The sequence below is a fragment of the Anser cygnoides genome, chromosome 1 (assembly GCF_040182565.1).
Source record: "Anser cygnoides isolate HZ-2024a breed goose chromosome 1, Taihu_goose_T2T_genome, whole genome shotgun sequence".
Lineage (NCBI taxonomy): Eukaryota > Metazoa > Chordata > Aves > Anseriformes > Anatidae > Anser > Anser cygnoides.
Window position 1 is genome coordinate 148,580,408 of NC_089873.1, and position 15,239 is coordinate 148,595,646.

Sequence of the window (15,239 nt, forward strand, 5' to 3'; positions counted from 1 at the left end):
CTACGAGCATCACCAGGATAAAAACCATGGTGGGAGCATATTTCCTAACTGAGCCCCTCAGTCACAAAGCTAGAGGCTGGGTTCTCCTCGTCTCAGTCCTTCTGCCCTTGTAGCTCCTTCACTCCTGCAGTGCAGTGGCTTCAGCTTCCAGATGCAGGGCAGAGAGGGCTCTGTTCCCAAATCCCCCTGCCCATGAGAGAGCACTCACCTGGATTATAGTTTGAATAATCCATCTGCAGGGACACTAAATATTCCAGCACCAGGTAGTGGACTCCTAAAACTTTGTGCGAAGCTAGTTGTGGTCAGATATGTGGCTGGCACCTTGGAAAAGCACCTTTTCTCTGGAAAGCTTGAGTGAAGTTCAGAGGTGGGATGCTTGTGTTTGGATCACAGCTGAGTTTTAATGGGGACAGGTGCCTGTGTGCCTACACTGCCCGCCTCCAGTGGGTGCAGGTGCCATCGTCAGGTGAGCACCATTCAGGACGTGTGAGGAGTAAAATGGATGCAGGGATGTGTATTGAGGGGTACTTACCTCAGCCACTAGTTAAGCAGCTTCTCATCTGTGAGCAATATGTCTTAACAGCCAGTCTCCCCACGCGATAAGCTGCCAAAAGACTTCTTTGTCACCAGAGACTTGTGGCTTTGCTGCCTTTATGCTTTCTGCCTATAGTGCCAGCACACACAGCACTAAAGCAGCAGGGCGTGAGCAAGCTGCTTATAGTACCGGGACAGAAATAGACGCATCCAAGCTGCCATTTGTTTCGAAACTACAAACCTCGTAAGAAGTGTTGTTTTTTAGCCTGCATCTCACGGGGTGATAACGGTGACATTCTCAGTGTTTCCCTTTTGTTGGGCATTACGTGCCGGCGGGGAACCAAGGGGGCCTTTGTTGTGCTCAACTCCATCCAGACCCCTCCAACCTCAACAGCCCCCTTCCCTCAGGCTCCTTCCCCGAAGGAGGCGGGCGGGCAATGAAGTTAGGGGGAATAAAACAACAAAAAACTCAGAAAAGCGGTGGCGGGGGGGGTGGAGAAAGAAAGCGGGCAGGTACCGGGGCGGGGCGGCACGGAGGGGGCCGCTCCCCTGCCCGGGCACCGCAGGGAGGCGTCTGCGAGCAGAGCCGGGGGAGCGGGCACGGCTCGGCTCGCACGGCACGGCTGGGCGAGGGGCAGGGAGCAGGGAGCACTGTGCCGGGGGGGAAGACCACGGCAGAAAGTGGAAGTGCCCGAGCAGCCGGAGGAGAGGCGGTTCTGTGCCCGGCCGCCGCCGAGGCCGCGTCCCCCTGAGGTGAGTGCCGGGGGTCGGGGGGCTGCTCCGCGGGGCCCCCGGGGGAGGGAGGTGCGTTTTGTGGGGCTTTGCGGTTTTATTTTGAATAAGCGCGTTTATTTGTAGAGGTCTTTATTCCGTCTGCGTGCCCTGCCCGGGGGAAGGTGGGAGCTGCTGCGGGTGGTGGGGAGGGGGACAGCCGCGGCCGGGGCCCCCCTTCGCCGTGATCGGCCTGGCACTGTGCTGCCGGGGTTTTTCTGATAAAAGGTGTGTTTTTTTTTTTTTTCTTTTTTGGTTATTATTGGAGGTGTCGGCGGGGCTCGCCCCCTCCAGCCTCCTCAGGTGGCTCCTGGCCGGGCGCCCCCCCGGCCCCACGTCTGGCGGCTGGGAGCCCCCTCCGGGAGGGGCAGGGGCTGGGGGGCTTTTCCTTCCCTCTGAGGGGTCAGGGTAGGGTGTTTGGGGAGGGGGACAAGCCGGCTCTCCCCCCGAGGGACGCTTTTGAACTTCAGTTCTGTGCCCCAAGTGGAAAAGGAGCAAGGCGAGGCTGGTTAGGCTCGTTATTAGGGCTTTTTGTACCCAAACCCAGCAGGCAGTGTTGAAGTAGTGGCTTTTCAGGCAGCGTTTTTTGCTGCGAATGATTTTTTGGGGGTGTAAAACCGTGGCCTTTTGCTGGGTGTAGGGTAAGTTGAGACTTCAGAGCACATCTCACAGGCTGGCGATGAGGAGCTGTGTGCACGCAGCAGGCTCACGGTGATGGGACAAGTTCTCCTGGCTGGAGCATTGTTGAGGAGCAGCAGGGATGCCATTAGAAGTACCAGCAAGGGCTGGGATTAGGGTGGTTGGTGGAGCAGGGCTCTGAACCGTTGCAATGATTTTGTGTTACAGTAGCGTTTGAGAAATCCCAGCTGTAAATCACATTTTACAGAGGGAAAGCCAGCCCTTGGCCTCAAGGGATGACATAGGTACAGCAAGCACTTTGTAAGGGGAAGGAACAGGGAGGAAGCTATTTGTCTGATGTTACATAGGTTAGACCAGAACTGGAAAGTTTCCAGACTGAAAGTGTCTTTGTATATTCTGTTATAATATTTTTCTTTTCGTTGCGAGCTGAGCCTTAATTATGGAATAATTTTGCAAGCAGTAGCAATAATGCTAGAAGTACGGTATGCAGAACATGTGGAGAATGGGTAAATGACCAAAATCTTCTAATTGGAAGATCAAAATAATTCCAGCTGGGTAGAGTATACAGAATGATTTCAATAAATCTGCCTAGGGCGTAGTATATTTAAAAATTGTACAGGAGGAATTAAATGGAGCTTGAGCGGTTTGGAATTTGTAACGCTGGCTGAGGCAACTGACCATCGTGAAACAGTGGTTTATTGTGCTGCTTTGAAATCACTCTTGCATTTTATGCTAGCATGATGTTACTTTAAGTAGTACTATTATTTCAAACCAGCATAATGAGATGAAAAGCACTTGGCATGCGCTCCTGTAAAACAACATTTTGAGTGCTAAATTCAGATCTTTGCTTGAAGGTATCCATAAAACACCATGCTTATGTAGGGTGTCGTACCAAGAAAAATAGCCATCTAGGTTAAAGCTGTCTTAAAACATTTTTGTCAGAATGACAGTTTCAACCACAATCTTACTCGTTTGGAGGGGAATGATTTCTTAGCTTAGACGTGGAAACTCTGACAAAATGATTGTGAGATAAGTGCCCATAATAAATGGGACACTAACAAGATGGATTACAGGTTTGGACATGGGCCTCTTCCGTCTCACCTGATTGTCCTAACCAGCAAGCTATTTCAGAGTGCGATTTGTTTGCTTGTTTCACAGAAAATGTGCTTAAATATCCAGCTTAAACCTCTGAGCACCACAGTGCTTTGTTCACTTGTGAGAGATAACAGGAAATAGTCTTCATACCCAAATAATCCTTTTATCCAGGTTTGCGTGAACGCTTTTTTTGTTTGTACAATTCTGTGATAAATGACAAACTAGAAAACTTCCCGTTTGCTTTAAAATAAATGAAAAAGGCAGCATAGTCCAAAAGCACTCTGTAATGCCCTGTATCTCAGGTTAAGCCTGTATCTTGGCTTGTTACTGTCTTCCAGATTGTCGCCTAGCAAACCTCACTTGCACATTCTGTTTTTTTTTTTTCCACTTCATCTTCTTTCTGCCACTGTTATTTAGATAATTGTAGCTAATGAACATAGGAAAATGTTGTAATCCTGCACAAAATTAGCAGTAATTGGGGATGTTGTTGATGATGTCTGGAAATACCATGTTGTCACATGTTGTCAACAATAACAGCTGCTGGAGACACTTGCCATTTTGTGGGCCAGGCCTGCTGGCTTAAGACTCTGCCAGCTTCATGTGAAGTACAATTTGTTGCATCTTTGTGAAGGAAAAAAAAAGGCAAAGATTTTTTTTTTGAATCAATGAAATAAAAGAACATTGTTGGCAAACAGCTAACTAACCTTTGCACTTAGATTTGTTAATTTTCCCTAAGGTGTGTGTGTTTCATGTGCTGCCAAGCCTAGCTGTTAATTCATTTAGCTTCTTAGAGATGTGCCACAGTAATCAAAAAACCAGCAACATATATATGTTATATATATATATATATTGCTATTCACACATCCTTTTTGTGGAGTAATTGTTAATAAGTTGTGCTCTGATTCATGGCCAGTCTTATACAAACAGAAGAGGAGGGTTGGATTACAGATTTTGATTGTAAATGCTTCACTGTAAAATATAACTCTCCTGAATTTCTAGAACCATTAATGTGGCCATTACATGTCTTTGGTCATGGAGTGATTGTTTCCTTCCCTAAAATATTTGAGATCTTGAAAGCTCTGTGATGCAACTTCAGAGATCTTAGTTCCCCTTGGGGCTGGAAAACAGGAAAATAAAAAAGCACAGCTTTAGGAAGCTGTGCAGGACCGGGATTCAAATCTTGATTGTGGCAAACCTAGGTGTCAGCTGCCGGGCAGTGTAGCTGAGATGCGGTCAGCGTGTTACTGTGTTTGTTTTTTCCCGAAAATGACATCCTGGGTTTGCAACACCATTGTGAGAAAGGCTTTTGCCTTAGCAGAACTTGCACTTTCTGACCAAGCACCTTGCTTTAGTCACAATATCTCTGGCCATCTCTGGTGTTAACGAGTGTTTGAATACAGAGGGCTGGGTGTATCCATTGGAAAATTGAGGTTACTGTAAGTTGCAGCAGGAGAAAAATAATGTTTGAGAAAGTCATTCATTCTGTTGTGCTGTATGAACTCCTGTGGCTGTAGGAAGCGTATGACAGGTTTTCATTTCTAATGGATGTGGCAAATACTTTGTTTTTGCTGGGTTAATTGCTGTGGTATTAAGCAAAGAGGAATGTTAAATGGTAGATGTAAAGTAAAATAAGAAATCCAACGATGGGGCCTCACGGGTAAATACCTTCAGGGTGGCTGAAATAACTGGGATTTTTGGGTCATGTGTAGAGAAATTGCTGTTTCCAGACAGGTTAACACTGGCTTGTTCCTTTCTGGAATTGAATGTGGGTGGGGAAGGTGTCAAATCTGAACTTCAGTGGCCTCTAAAAGAGGGAAGAGCAGGAGCATCCTGAGTCAGATGCAGACACTGTGGTAACCAAGCTGATTTTTCTGGTGCTTTTGGGTGTAAACCACTCTCAGTGGAGCTGGTGGGAGAAAGACTAAATTCCAGAGAGAAAACACACGTTCTTCCAAAATACAGCTTTGTTGTTGCTTTTCAAGCAGCTGATAGATATTTAGTTTTGAAGTTGCTCTGTATGTCACTTAAAGCTTTCTTTTCCCCCTTCACTGAAAATGGCTAGGTACGTGTGGCGCAGCTGGCTTCGTCGTGTGGATGTGTCTGGCAGAGAGAAGATTTGTCCAAAAGCAGTTGGGATCACAGATTATTTCACTTTGAGGCTAGAGTTAGGTACAGAATGCTTGGAAAGATTGTCTTCGGGATGCGTGGCATATCAATATAGTTGTTTTTGGGTGTTTTTTTGGAAGCAGTTAAATATGTCTCAGATAAGTGGGCTGTAAAGGAGTTACAACCCTTGCTGTTTGCATTGTTTTAGTTTACTGTGGATCAGTTCTCAAGTGAGATGCCTTTGTATCAGGTGCTGCTTTATTAGGTGTAATAAAAGCAAGGCTTCTACCTAATTAAATTTATCTTGGAGTCTGAGAAATACCATGCAGGTGGAGGGAGGACCAGGTAGTGTTGATAGTTCTGTGACTTTTATGGTATCAGCAGCTAAATGCCTTCATGGAAACTTAACAAGAGCAAGTGCTCATGCTTCCTGTGTAATTACAGGATGGAGATGGATGACCCTATGGTATCTGAATGTATGGCCAGGCTGTCTGTTCTGGGGTCAGGATGGGTGGGTGCAGGGGTCCTTGCCCATATCCGCACAGGTGATGTGAGGGCTCCTTCCTGAACAGGGTGCCCCCGGGGGACTTTCCTTTCCTTGCGGTGCCCTGAATATCAGCTAAAAGGAAAGTTGGGGCAGTCTGTCAGATCTAGCCTGCAGATAAATGTGCAGTGTGTCCTAATTAGGAGTTTTATTTAAGGATTATTAGTGATTTAACACCCCAATCTAATTACTCGTAAGCTTCTTGCTAATTTTGTAATTAGCACTGGAGCAAGACTTTTTATGGAAAATACACCCTTAAGGAAATCAGAACCACTCATTTCCAATGTTTATAGAGAGCTTTATTTCTGTGGCAATGTTCTGTAGAAAATGCCTATAAGGAAATAGTAATATTTGTTCTATTTTTGCATAATGGCAAAGATAGATATGAGCCAAGTGTTTCCAGAGACCGATTATAGTCAGTCATCGCAACCCAAATGACTCCGGCTCTTGAACGCACATTTGTAGGATCAGATTCCGCTCAGATACACCTAGCGGAGAAGGCATTCTCAAATTGTTTTATACCACAGTTATCTCTGGCCTTCAAAGTGTGAGAAGGAGAACTCAGGCTGCAGTCGGGGTGTACTGGCTGTGGGCTCTTGTAGTTTATAGCAGGCAAGGCAGATTTTTATATGCGTAGGTAGGAAGGTGCAACTTGAAGCAGACGTGAGCCTGCTCCAAAGCGCAGTATGGCTTTAAAAAGATAAAGCTGTCCTTGTAGCTTGATTCCAGTTAATCTACGAAGTATGGTTCAGCTGAACGGAGAACCTGGCAGGGAGTATTTTGGCCATTGAACAGGTGGCTGTAGAAGTTTTCCTCTCACAGATGTCTCAGGTGTTCTCTTAATTTTGATAAGCAGGCTTGCTTGTTTCAGAGGTTCACAAAACTGACAAATTCTTAGTTTGGGAAGGCGGCTGATACTTTGCTGAATTAAAACCTAATAATTTGGTCTCTTCAAATGCTAGGTTTTCATGGTTTTAGAGATGGGGAGTTTTGTAACTGGTCTGGAGTAATATAGTATAAATAAAGTCTGGAGAGAGAGAGAGATCTGTTTGTTAGTTTAATTGATGTAGCTGGAAAAGAAACAAACAAGCTCTTAGGTTCAGAATACCTTATTCCCTTATTGGACTGATGAAGCAATTAAGCCTAAAAGCTTGTCACTTGTTTTTATTGCACAACGGTTGTAGCAGGCTTTTAAACTAATCTTTTGCTTGTTTGTCTTTGTACGACAAAAGGGCTCACTTTTGAGCAGACCTGCTGCATGCTTGGGGCGCACTGAGTGTGGATGTGTGTATTTAACGCAAAAACGGTGCGAGTTCCTGCCCTGGACTGGTGATTCCTCAGTCCTGTCACATCCCTTCCTTTCCCAGCAGGACATGCTAGTCTGCATCCCAGTGTGCCAACACAGCCTTATAAAGGAAGGGATACAAAAACACTGCAAGCTACTCTTTTCTGCTTCCCCTTCCTACCACCGATACTGCTTTTTGATGTCAAGTGGCCCAGTACTTCCTTGACCCTTTTCACTCCTCCTCGCTGAATGTTTTAGTGTCAAATAATTTGGCTCTCGTTTAGTCCCAGGTTCAAGTCTCCTGATTGCTCACACCACATACAAGCTAATTAATTCTGTATCCTTACAGAGATAGTGAAGTAGTTCCTTCTGAAGAGGGGCCGGGGCGGGGGGAAGGCATTGCTGGCTGCCTGATTTGCTTTAAGGTCTGCTCTAGGCGAAGAGTATGGATACAGATCCTGCCAAGTCTTGCTTCCTCTGCCTGGGACATTTCTCTAGCACTCTCCCAGGAGGTCTTCTGCCCTTAGCTGCCCTCTCGTGCCTGTGACAGAAAGAACTTGGAAGCGCTCCTGGGTGTCAGGCCCAGCTGGATTTCGGTGCGAGCGCTTCCAGTGAGGAGACCCCGGCCTGCTGGTGGCTGTCGCTCACTATGCAGAGGGCACAGTGTGTGGAGACGACATCAGTGGCTCCAATTCTATATCAAGTGAGACTTTGGTATTTAATGATCTTTCCTATGCTTACAGATTTAACTTTTGGCCTCCTGTGAGAGAAAATATGGGCACAAACAGCACACGGGAGCTGCAGAGTGCTCTGATAGACACCAGGCTGTTCATCAGGGTGGGGAGTTTCATCCCAGTGAGTAAAGGCTGAGGAAGCCAAGCTGGCTCATGGCAACTTTCACCCACAGACACTTCATTTTTATAGGTTAACAGGTTGGAAAAGTTCTTATTAGTGTGCTTATTTGCTGGTGCAACTGCTATCCAGGCTTCCTGAATTTATGCTTGTGTTAATAGCTCTTCATTGCATCCATTTACTTCCAGAATGCTGAGGGGTTTATTTTGTTTTTCTCCAAAAAAGTCAAATTTTATGGGTCTGGTAGCTTTTGGGTTGGTGGTTGCTCTCTGCCTTCCTCCTATCATATTCCCTCAACTTTTAGTTGAACAGAGGATGCTCAAGAATATTAAACTTCCTTTACAAAGCTCTAACAAGAGATGCTGAATCAGGATAACTACACGGTGGTTGCAGAAAGAAGAGTCTTGGGAACAGAAGGAGAGCACACAGCATTGTGTTGGCTGCTGGAGCAGTCTGTGGGCTGTAGTCATGCCTGCGTTTCTGTGCCTGGTGGAAGTCATTGTGTTCCAGTAGAGCTGAAAACCTGATCAATAATTAATCTCGTTACCAATAGTGCAGAAAGGCAAAGGGAGGTGGTTTTTACTATTTTCATTATATAGTTTTCTAAGAATGGAGAATATCACTTTCAAATTTTCTCCTCCTTATTAGTTTTAAATATAGCTTCTGCAAGTCTCATCCGCTAGAAAGAGCGGTCAAATATGCTCATTATTTGCTATTGTAGTAACATTTCAAAGCTTTCAGGCTTTTGTGGCCTAGGTCCCATTTAGACATCCAGTAAATGACACTCCCTGCCCCACAAAAGCTTTCTGTCGATCAGATGTAAGAAGAGCAAGGGAAAACTAGGTAATGTCCACAGGGACAAATGAGATAGCAAATATAATTTAAGTCAGGGGAGATTTGTTAGCTAAGAACAGTTCTGTTTCTGGTTTTCTGCTGTATGTAGGTAAGCAGTCATTAGACTAGCTAATCTTAATGTTTTAAAGACCATAATTTAAATAAAATACCTAGGATTTTAGAGAAGTCCGTTCAGTGCCAATGAGTGGGACGAAGCTTACTCTGCCATCGAAGAGCCAGGGCTGTAGAACATCCATTGCACTGGGAGTGGAGGAGGGAAGGGTAAGCTGGCCTACCTCTAAGGGACAAAGCTGATTTTTCTCTTGAGGTTGTCTGTAGATCTGCCACATCATGCATCTGAGCATGGGCATGGACACAGCCTTTCCTGAAACACAGTGACCTGCACAACAGGTAAATTTGGTCTCCCTGTTTTGTAAGGGTGACAGGCCATGGCAGTATGCTATAGCTACTTGCACCAGCTTGGCAGGTCTAGAAATCAATGAAAGGAGCACTGCAGGGCATTCACCTCCATGGTAAACCTCCCTTGGCTCTTGGCACCGTCCTCTTCTGCATTGGAGCCAGGGATATTTGAGAGGCTTGTGTGAGGTGGAGGGTCCTGTGGTGTCGGGAGGCTGGCTGGGTGTATTCTGAAAGGGTTATTTGTGTTCATAAACAGATTGGCATTTGGAAATGGCTAAGGGTTGGCCACAGTGTCTTTCTATGCCCGTGCTAAAATACTAGCTGATCATCTCCGGAAGTAAGGGCAGTGGTGTCACGGCTGCTGTTGCAGTGGGTTTGCTGAACACACAGTTGTGGAGGAAGCCACAGCTGTGACTTTTTCATCTTGCTGCTGGGCTGGGAGCATGTGTGAGAATTCCAGCTGGGTTCAGATGCCAGCGGAGCCTGCTGCTTGGGAAAGGCAGGTCGAGATCACAAAAGATGATAGACATAAAGCATGGGTTTGGACCAAAAGCACTGTGTGGATGCGGATAGAAAACACCTGTATAGTTGCATTGCTGTCTACATCTTTGTTGTATTGTTTCAGCATTCTTGGCTTAATCATTGTTAGCAGATACAAGCACGTCATGCGTACCACTCATAAATAAGTGACCGATTTCTTTTGGTGTCACTTTATCTGTGATGTGTACTCATAAAAAACGAACCGGAGACAAAAAAGATTGGGGTATTTTAGCAGGGAGTGGATCAAATGTAACACAACACGCTTCAGCCTTGGTATTTAAGCATGGGATATGGGTGGGAATTTAGCTAACCTGGGAACCAGTGAAACCAAACAACCTGAAATTATTATGCTTATACATAAAGCATATAATAGACTTCAAATTGCTCTTGAAACCCTTCATTTATCTTTGCTAGCTTAAAAAAGCTACAGATTTGCAGATCGTTTCATATTGGCACTTGTTAAATTTCAGGCAGCATCTGACAGCTGAAAACTGCAAGTGCTGTTTCAAGCTCCCAGCTGGTGCTGCCACTGGCTACTGATGACCTTTCCTCATCTCTTCCACAGGCACAATGGTTCAGGAGTGAGATAATAAGATACACTAAAGGAAAACAGAAAGAAAACCAATCTCAACCCGTACCACCCATCCTTCATTTTGCGATTCTCCGGTCTGTTTTTGTGAAAATGCAGGCGGTGACCGATTGTGGTCCTTCTGTTTCAAACTGTGTTAAAATTCCTTTTCAAAACAGTTCTTTCAAAGTACTGTAATGACTACTGATAATTAAGACATGAAGGTTAAAGTGCCTATCAGTAGTTCAAAATATAATAGTAACCTAGATAAACGGGTAGTCTTGTTCCATGTATTTTTTTTTCTAGTATTGTTTATTGCTGTTATGCCAGTAATTAGCCTGGGATCGAAGATTTCCTTATGGGAGTATGTTGTGACCTGTCTTTCTCTTCCCCTCCATATACCCCTTCCGCAATGTGGCTTCTTCCTGTTGGAACGTGATGACAAGACATCTAAAGACAATTTGTTAGTGTCCTAAACAGTGCTGAGTAGAGTAGAGCTGTTCTCATTAGCTGTCTTATTGCCAAAGTCTCAGCACAGAACTGGTGAGGGCTTGCTTGTAACATGAGTATGTCTTCATTTGTTTAATACACGTTTTGACCCAGTGTAGAGATGACATTTAACTGTGTTCTGGCTTTCAAATCCTTTGTGACTTAGTCTTAAGTGCGCAAAATCAACAGAAAATGTCTAAAGACTTCATGTGATTGATGGACACAGTTACGTTTACTGAATGGTTAGGTTTTAAAAGAATTTGAGGTTTCACTCAACAATAGGCTACAGGGTTATTTACTTTGAAGAAAGAATTGTTGGGAGCTGTTCTATCAGCATGTACCTTCTTGTGAAGTGTACTTTTGTGTCCCCCCTCAATTTGTGGAGTTGATGCTGCTGTCATAGCAATGCAGAGCAACTTACGTGATGCAAGACTAATACTGTAGTGTTCCCTGGTGTCGATTTGGTAGCTGATTTCTTCTGGATTTTGTTTAAATAGGGTTCCTGTGCTGTGAACTCATATGGAGATCTTACTGGTCATGCTGGAGGATGCTAAAAACTGCTTTGTGTGTGTGTGTGTGTGTAGTCACGTAAGCCTTGAAGTTTGCTCATGGATATTTCTCATGGTTCTCAATCAGGAATTGCATATCCTAATTTCCTTGGTCTAGGTGTTCTTGAGGAAAAAGGAAAGTAATCTAAGGAATGACAATCTCTTTAAAGGAATGAAATGCTTTGTTCAAAATACTGCTCTCTCTATCTGTTTATTGTTCCTGCAAAGGGAAGTTAGATTCTGTTGGTATAAGTTAGTTTGAAGAAGTTAACAAAATCAGGTTAAGGGATGGAACTTTGGATTAATATCCTGAGCTTTTCTAAGGAATCATTTGAGTGTGCAATTGTCAAAGATTGCCTTAAATATTTTATTCAAGGTTACACCGGTAGTTTCACTGCAAATTATACATGTCCTGGAAAGGTGAGAGACCTGCATATTAATACATTCACTGAACCATGCTTAGTTAATGCACTGATGTGGCATTGGAGATATGTTCAGGTGTGGGAAAGGAATTTGCAGGTGGCCTTGCGCTGTTTCACACGTCCCTGAATTAGAGATAATGAGGAAACAAGCGGTAGAACCAAAAACTTGAGCAAGGTGGAGATAAAGTAAATTGGCTACAGTGTTAAAGATGAGCTTTGGGCAGTGGCCAGTTGCTGGCTGGCTCGAGGCGCGTGTCTGAGGGTCTCTAACCAATTGTAAGACAGATTCGGGCACATGGACAGTGCGTGGGGCTACGGGGAAAGTATATGTAGTGGTGAAAAAGGGCAATAAAGGTTCTCCTGTTCAAGAGCCATCAGGAGTCCGTGTCTTGTATCCTTTCAGGCTATGTTTTGTTTCAGAATAAAGGTACTTATAATATCAATACGACTATTTATAGTATCAATATGACTAATGTACTCTGGAATGCAGCTTGCCATCTTCACTCATATGTATATATGTGTATATATATATATATTATGGCATGGAAACAGAGCAAGTGAAAACTATGTTTATGTGGCTTTTTTTTTGTGTTTAATTGTAACATAGACCAACGCCAGTTTCAGCATTTGCGCTCCACCAGATGAAAGCATAAGCAGCCCATACCTGTGACATGACAAATGGGGCCACCGTTCCAGTCTTCCACAGCATGCTGATAACAGAGCTCAGTCAATGCTGGAATGCTCAGGCACCATCACAGAAGTTAAGGTATTTATCAGCTCTGGATATAGCTTTCCCCAGTGCTGCTCAGCCTCTGGAGGGTAACTTCCCAATTCCCCACTCACTATGTGGTTATGTGTTTGTCATCCTAAGATGTTAAAGCCACAAAAGCGTGATCATAATCGTCAAAAGCAGCGATATATTTTTGTGTGTCTGTGTATACAAATGTGTGTATGCATATGTATGTGCGTGTGTATGTTTTTGATTTGGCAGAATCTAATGTTTCCAAAGAAGCTGGAAGTCATCCTGTAAGACAAATAAGAAGTTTTTGTTTTAGTAGTAGGTGGTTCTTAAACCGTAGCAAGCCTGTCTTCTGCAGACGAATTTTGTAAAGTCTGCACTTTTTTCTGTCACATTCAAATCCTGTAGGGAAAGGTACTTTTTAATGCATTTCACAAGGTAAAGTGACCAGCTGGCAATTTTGCTAGCTTATATCTAGAGCTGCAGCATTCTGTTAGATGTGCTGCTTTTTTTAAAAAAAAAAAAAAAGAAAAATCCTGTACATGTACGTTAGCAATTTGTCATTGCTTTTCAAGCTTATTAACTCATTAAGTAGCATTTAATGAAGATAACCACAAAGTAATTAATTTATACAGTATGTTTATTGCTTCCCTAATGAATTTATGTATCAAATTTAGAGTTACTCAATGAGTATGTTAATCTATTTTTATATTATGCATTTCAGTTGCTATATAAATAAAAATGTTTATTCAAGGTCTTTATTAAAATCTGTGCATTGACTGTAAGTGTAAAAGGGCTGAAGGGCATATCTGGTGAGTAGAGGCTGAGGACACTTCGTTGTCTGGTCTGGAGAAAAGGAGGCTGAGGCGTGACCCCGTTGCTCTCTGCAACATCCTGAGGAGAGGAAGCACAGAGGGAGGTGCTGATCTCTGCTCCCTGGGCACCGATGTCAGGACGTGTGGGAATGTCTCAAAGCTCTGCCAGGGGAGGTTCACACTGAGCATTAGGGAAAATTTTCTACTTTGAGGGTGGTCAAAGCCTTGAGTAGGTTTCCTAGAGAGGTGGTTGATGCCCCATGCCTGTCAGTGTTCAAGAGACGTTTGGACAATGCCCTCATTAATATGCTTTACCTTTTGGTTAGTTCTGAAGTGGTCGGGCAGTTGGACTTGGTGATCTTTGTAGGTCCCTTCCAACGGAACTATTTTATTCCATGCCACCTTTAAGCACAGTATAGAATTAGTTTGCCTTAGAATGCACTCTGCCAACAACAAAGCTTGTAAACCCATTTTTTAAAGGTTTGGGAAGTCTCTTGTACCTGGGGAAACCTGTCCACAGTTACATTGGGGATTTCCTTGGAGATTTTCCATGGAAGAACTTTTTTTCTAGAAAACTGTAGCTGTTTGGAGTTAAGCTCTTATTGTGGGAGATTGATGAACTAAGTACTGCAGTCTGTGGGAAGGACCCACGATGGAACAGTTCACGAAGGACTGCAGGACGTGGAACGATCCACACTGGAGCAGGGGAAAAATGAGAGTAGGAAGGAGGAGCTGAGGGGAACTGTTATGGACTGAGCACAGCCCCAGTTCACCATAGCCCCCTGTGCCTCTTGAAGGGGAGTGGGAGAAATGGAAGAGCTGGGACGGACGGAAGGAGTGAAGTTGAGCCTGAGAAGAATGGGGAGGTGAGGAGAAGGTGTTTCGCTATTGTCTTTTTCTCACAGTCCTGCTCCATTTAAATTGGCAATGAATTAAATAATGTTTCCTGAAGACAAGTCTGTTTCCCCAGTGATGGGGAAAGCGTGTCTTGAAAACTGCCTGGCAGAAAAGGACCTAGGGGTGTTGGTTGATAGCTGGCCAGCAGTGTGGTCAGGTGGCCAAGAAGGCCAACAGCATCCTGGCTTGTATCAGAAGTAGTATGGCTAGCAGGACTTGGGAATTGATCGTTCCCCTGCACTTGATGAGGCCGCGCCCTGAATAGTGTTTGGTTTTGGGCCCCTCGCTACAAGAAGGACATCAAGGTGCTGGAGCAATGAAAGGGCTATGAAGATGGCAAAGGGCCTAGAGAACAAGTCTTATAAGGAGCGGCTGAGGGAACTGGGGTTGTTTAGCTTGGAGAAGAGGAGGCTCGGGGGAGACCTTACTCTCTCTACAACTACCTCAAAGGAGGCTATAGAGAGATCGGGGTCAGTCTTTTCTCCAAAGCAACAAGTGACAGGACAAGAGGATATGGCCACAAGTTGTGCTGGGGAGGTTTATGTTGGATATTAGGAAAAATTTCTCCCCTGAAAGGGTTGCATGGCACTGGAACAGGCTGCCCAGGGAAATTGTTGAGTCAGCATCCCTGAAGGTATTTAAAAGACATGTAGATGTGGTGCTCAGTGACATGGTTTAGTGGTAGATGTGGCATCGCTAGGTTAACAGTTGGACATGATGATCTTAGAGGTCTTTTCCAGCCTAAGTGATTCTAGGATTCTGTGGTAATAGGTAGGTGATTTCTCTGTCTTTGTCTGGACCCATGACTTTTTCCACCTTATTTTCTCACACTGTTCTGTTGAGGGGGAGTGACAGAACAGCTGTATGGGCATCTGCCAGCCAGCCAAGGTCAGGCTATCATTATAATCTATATAATAATGTATAGATTTGACTACTAAATCATAAATACCAAATCTCATAATCTATAAAGGAACTTTCAGATTATCCATTAAATGTTATGGCTCCTGATCTACAATATTTAAGAAAATACTAAACTGAAATGAATACAGGTTTTTCCTTTCACTTTGCAACCTGTGTAGGCAAAGTAGTATCTGTCTTCTCTGGCACCAAAGCTAGTAAAATTGCAATGCTCTTGTATCTC

The 15,239-nt window shown here is 44.2% G+C and overlaps 1 protein-coding gene across 2 annotated transcripts in view; it reads left to right on the forward strand.

The window, feature by feature from the left end:
* Window positions 1–1,079: 1,079 nt before the first annotated feature.
* MYO16 (myosin XVI) overlaps window positions 1,080–15,239 on the forward strand; it is a 383,536-nt gene continuing 369,376 nt past the window's right edge. The window contains exons 1-2 of one of the 2 annotated variants that reach the window (XM_048077900.2): window positions 1,080–1,287; window positions 12,255–12,413. The gene's annotated coding sequence lies outside the window, so the exon portion shown is untranslated. The remainder of the gene's footprint in view (window positions 1,288–12,254; window positions 12,414–15,239) is intronic. The other variant, XM_048077901.2, reaches the window with a different exon arrangement.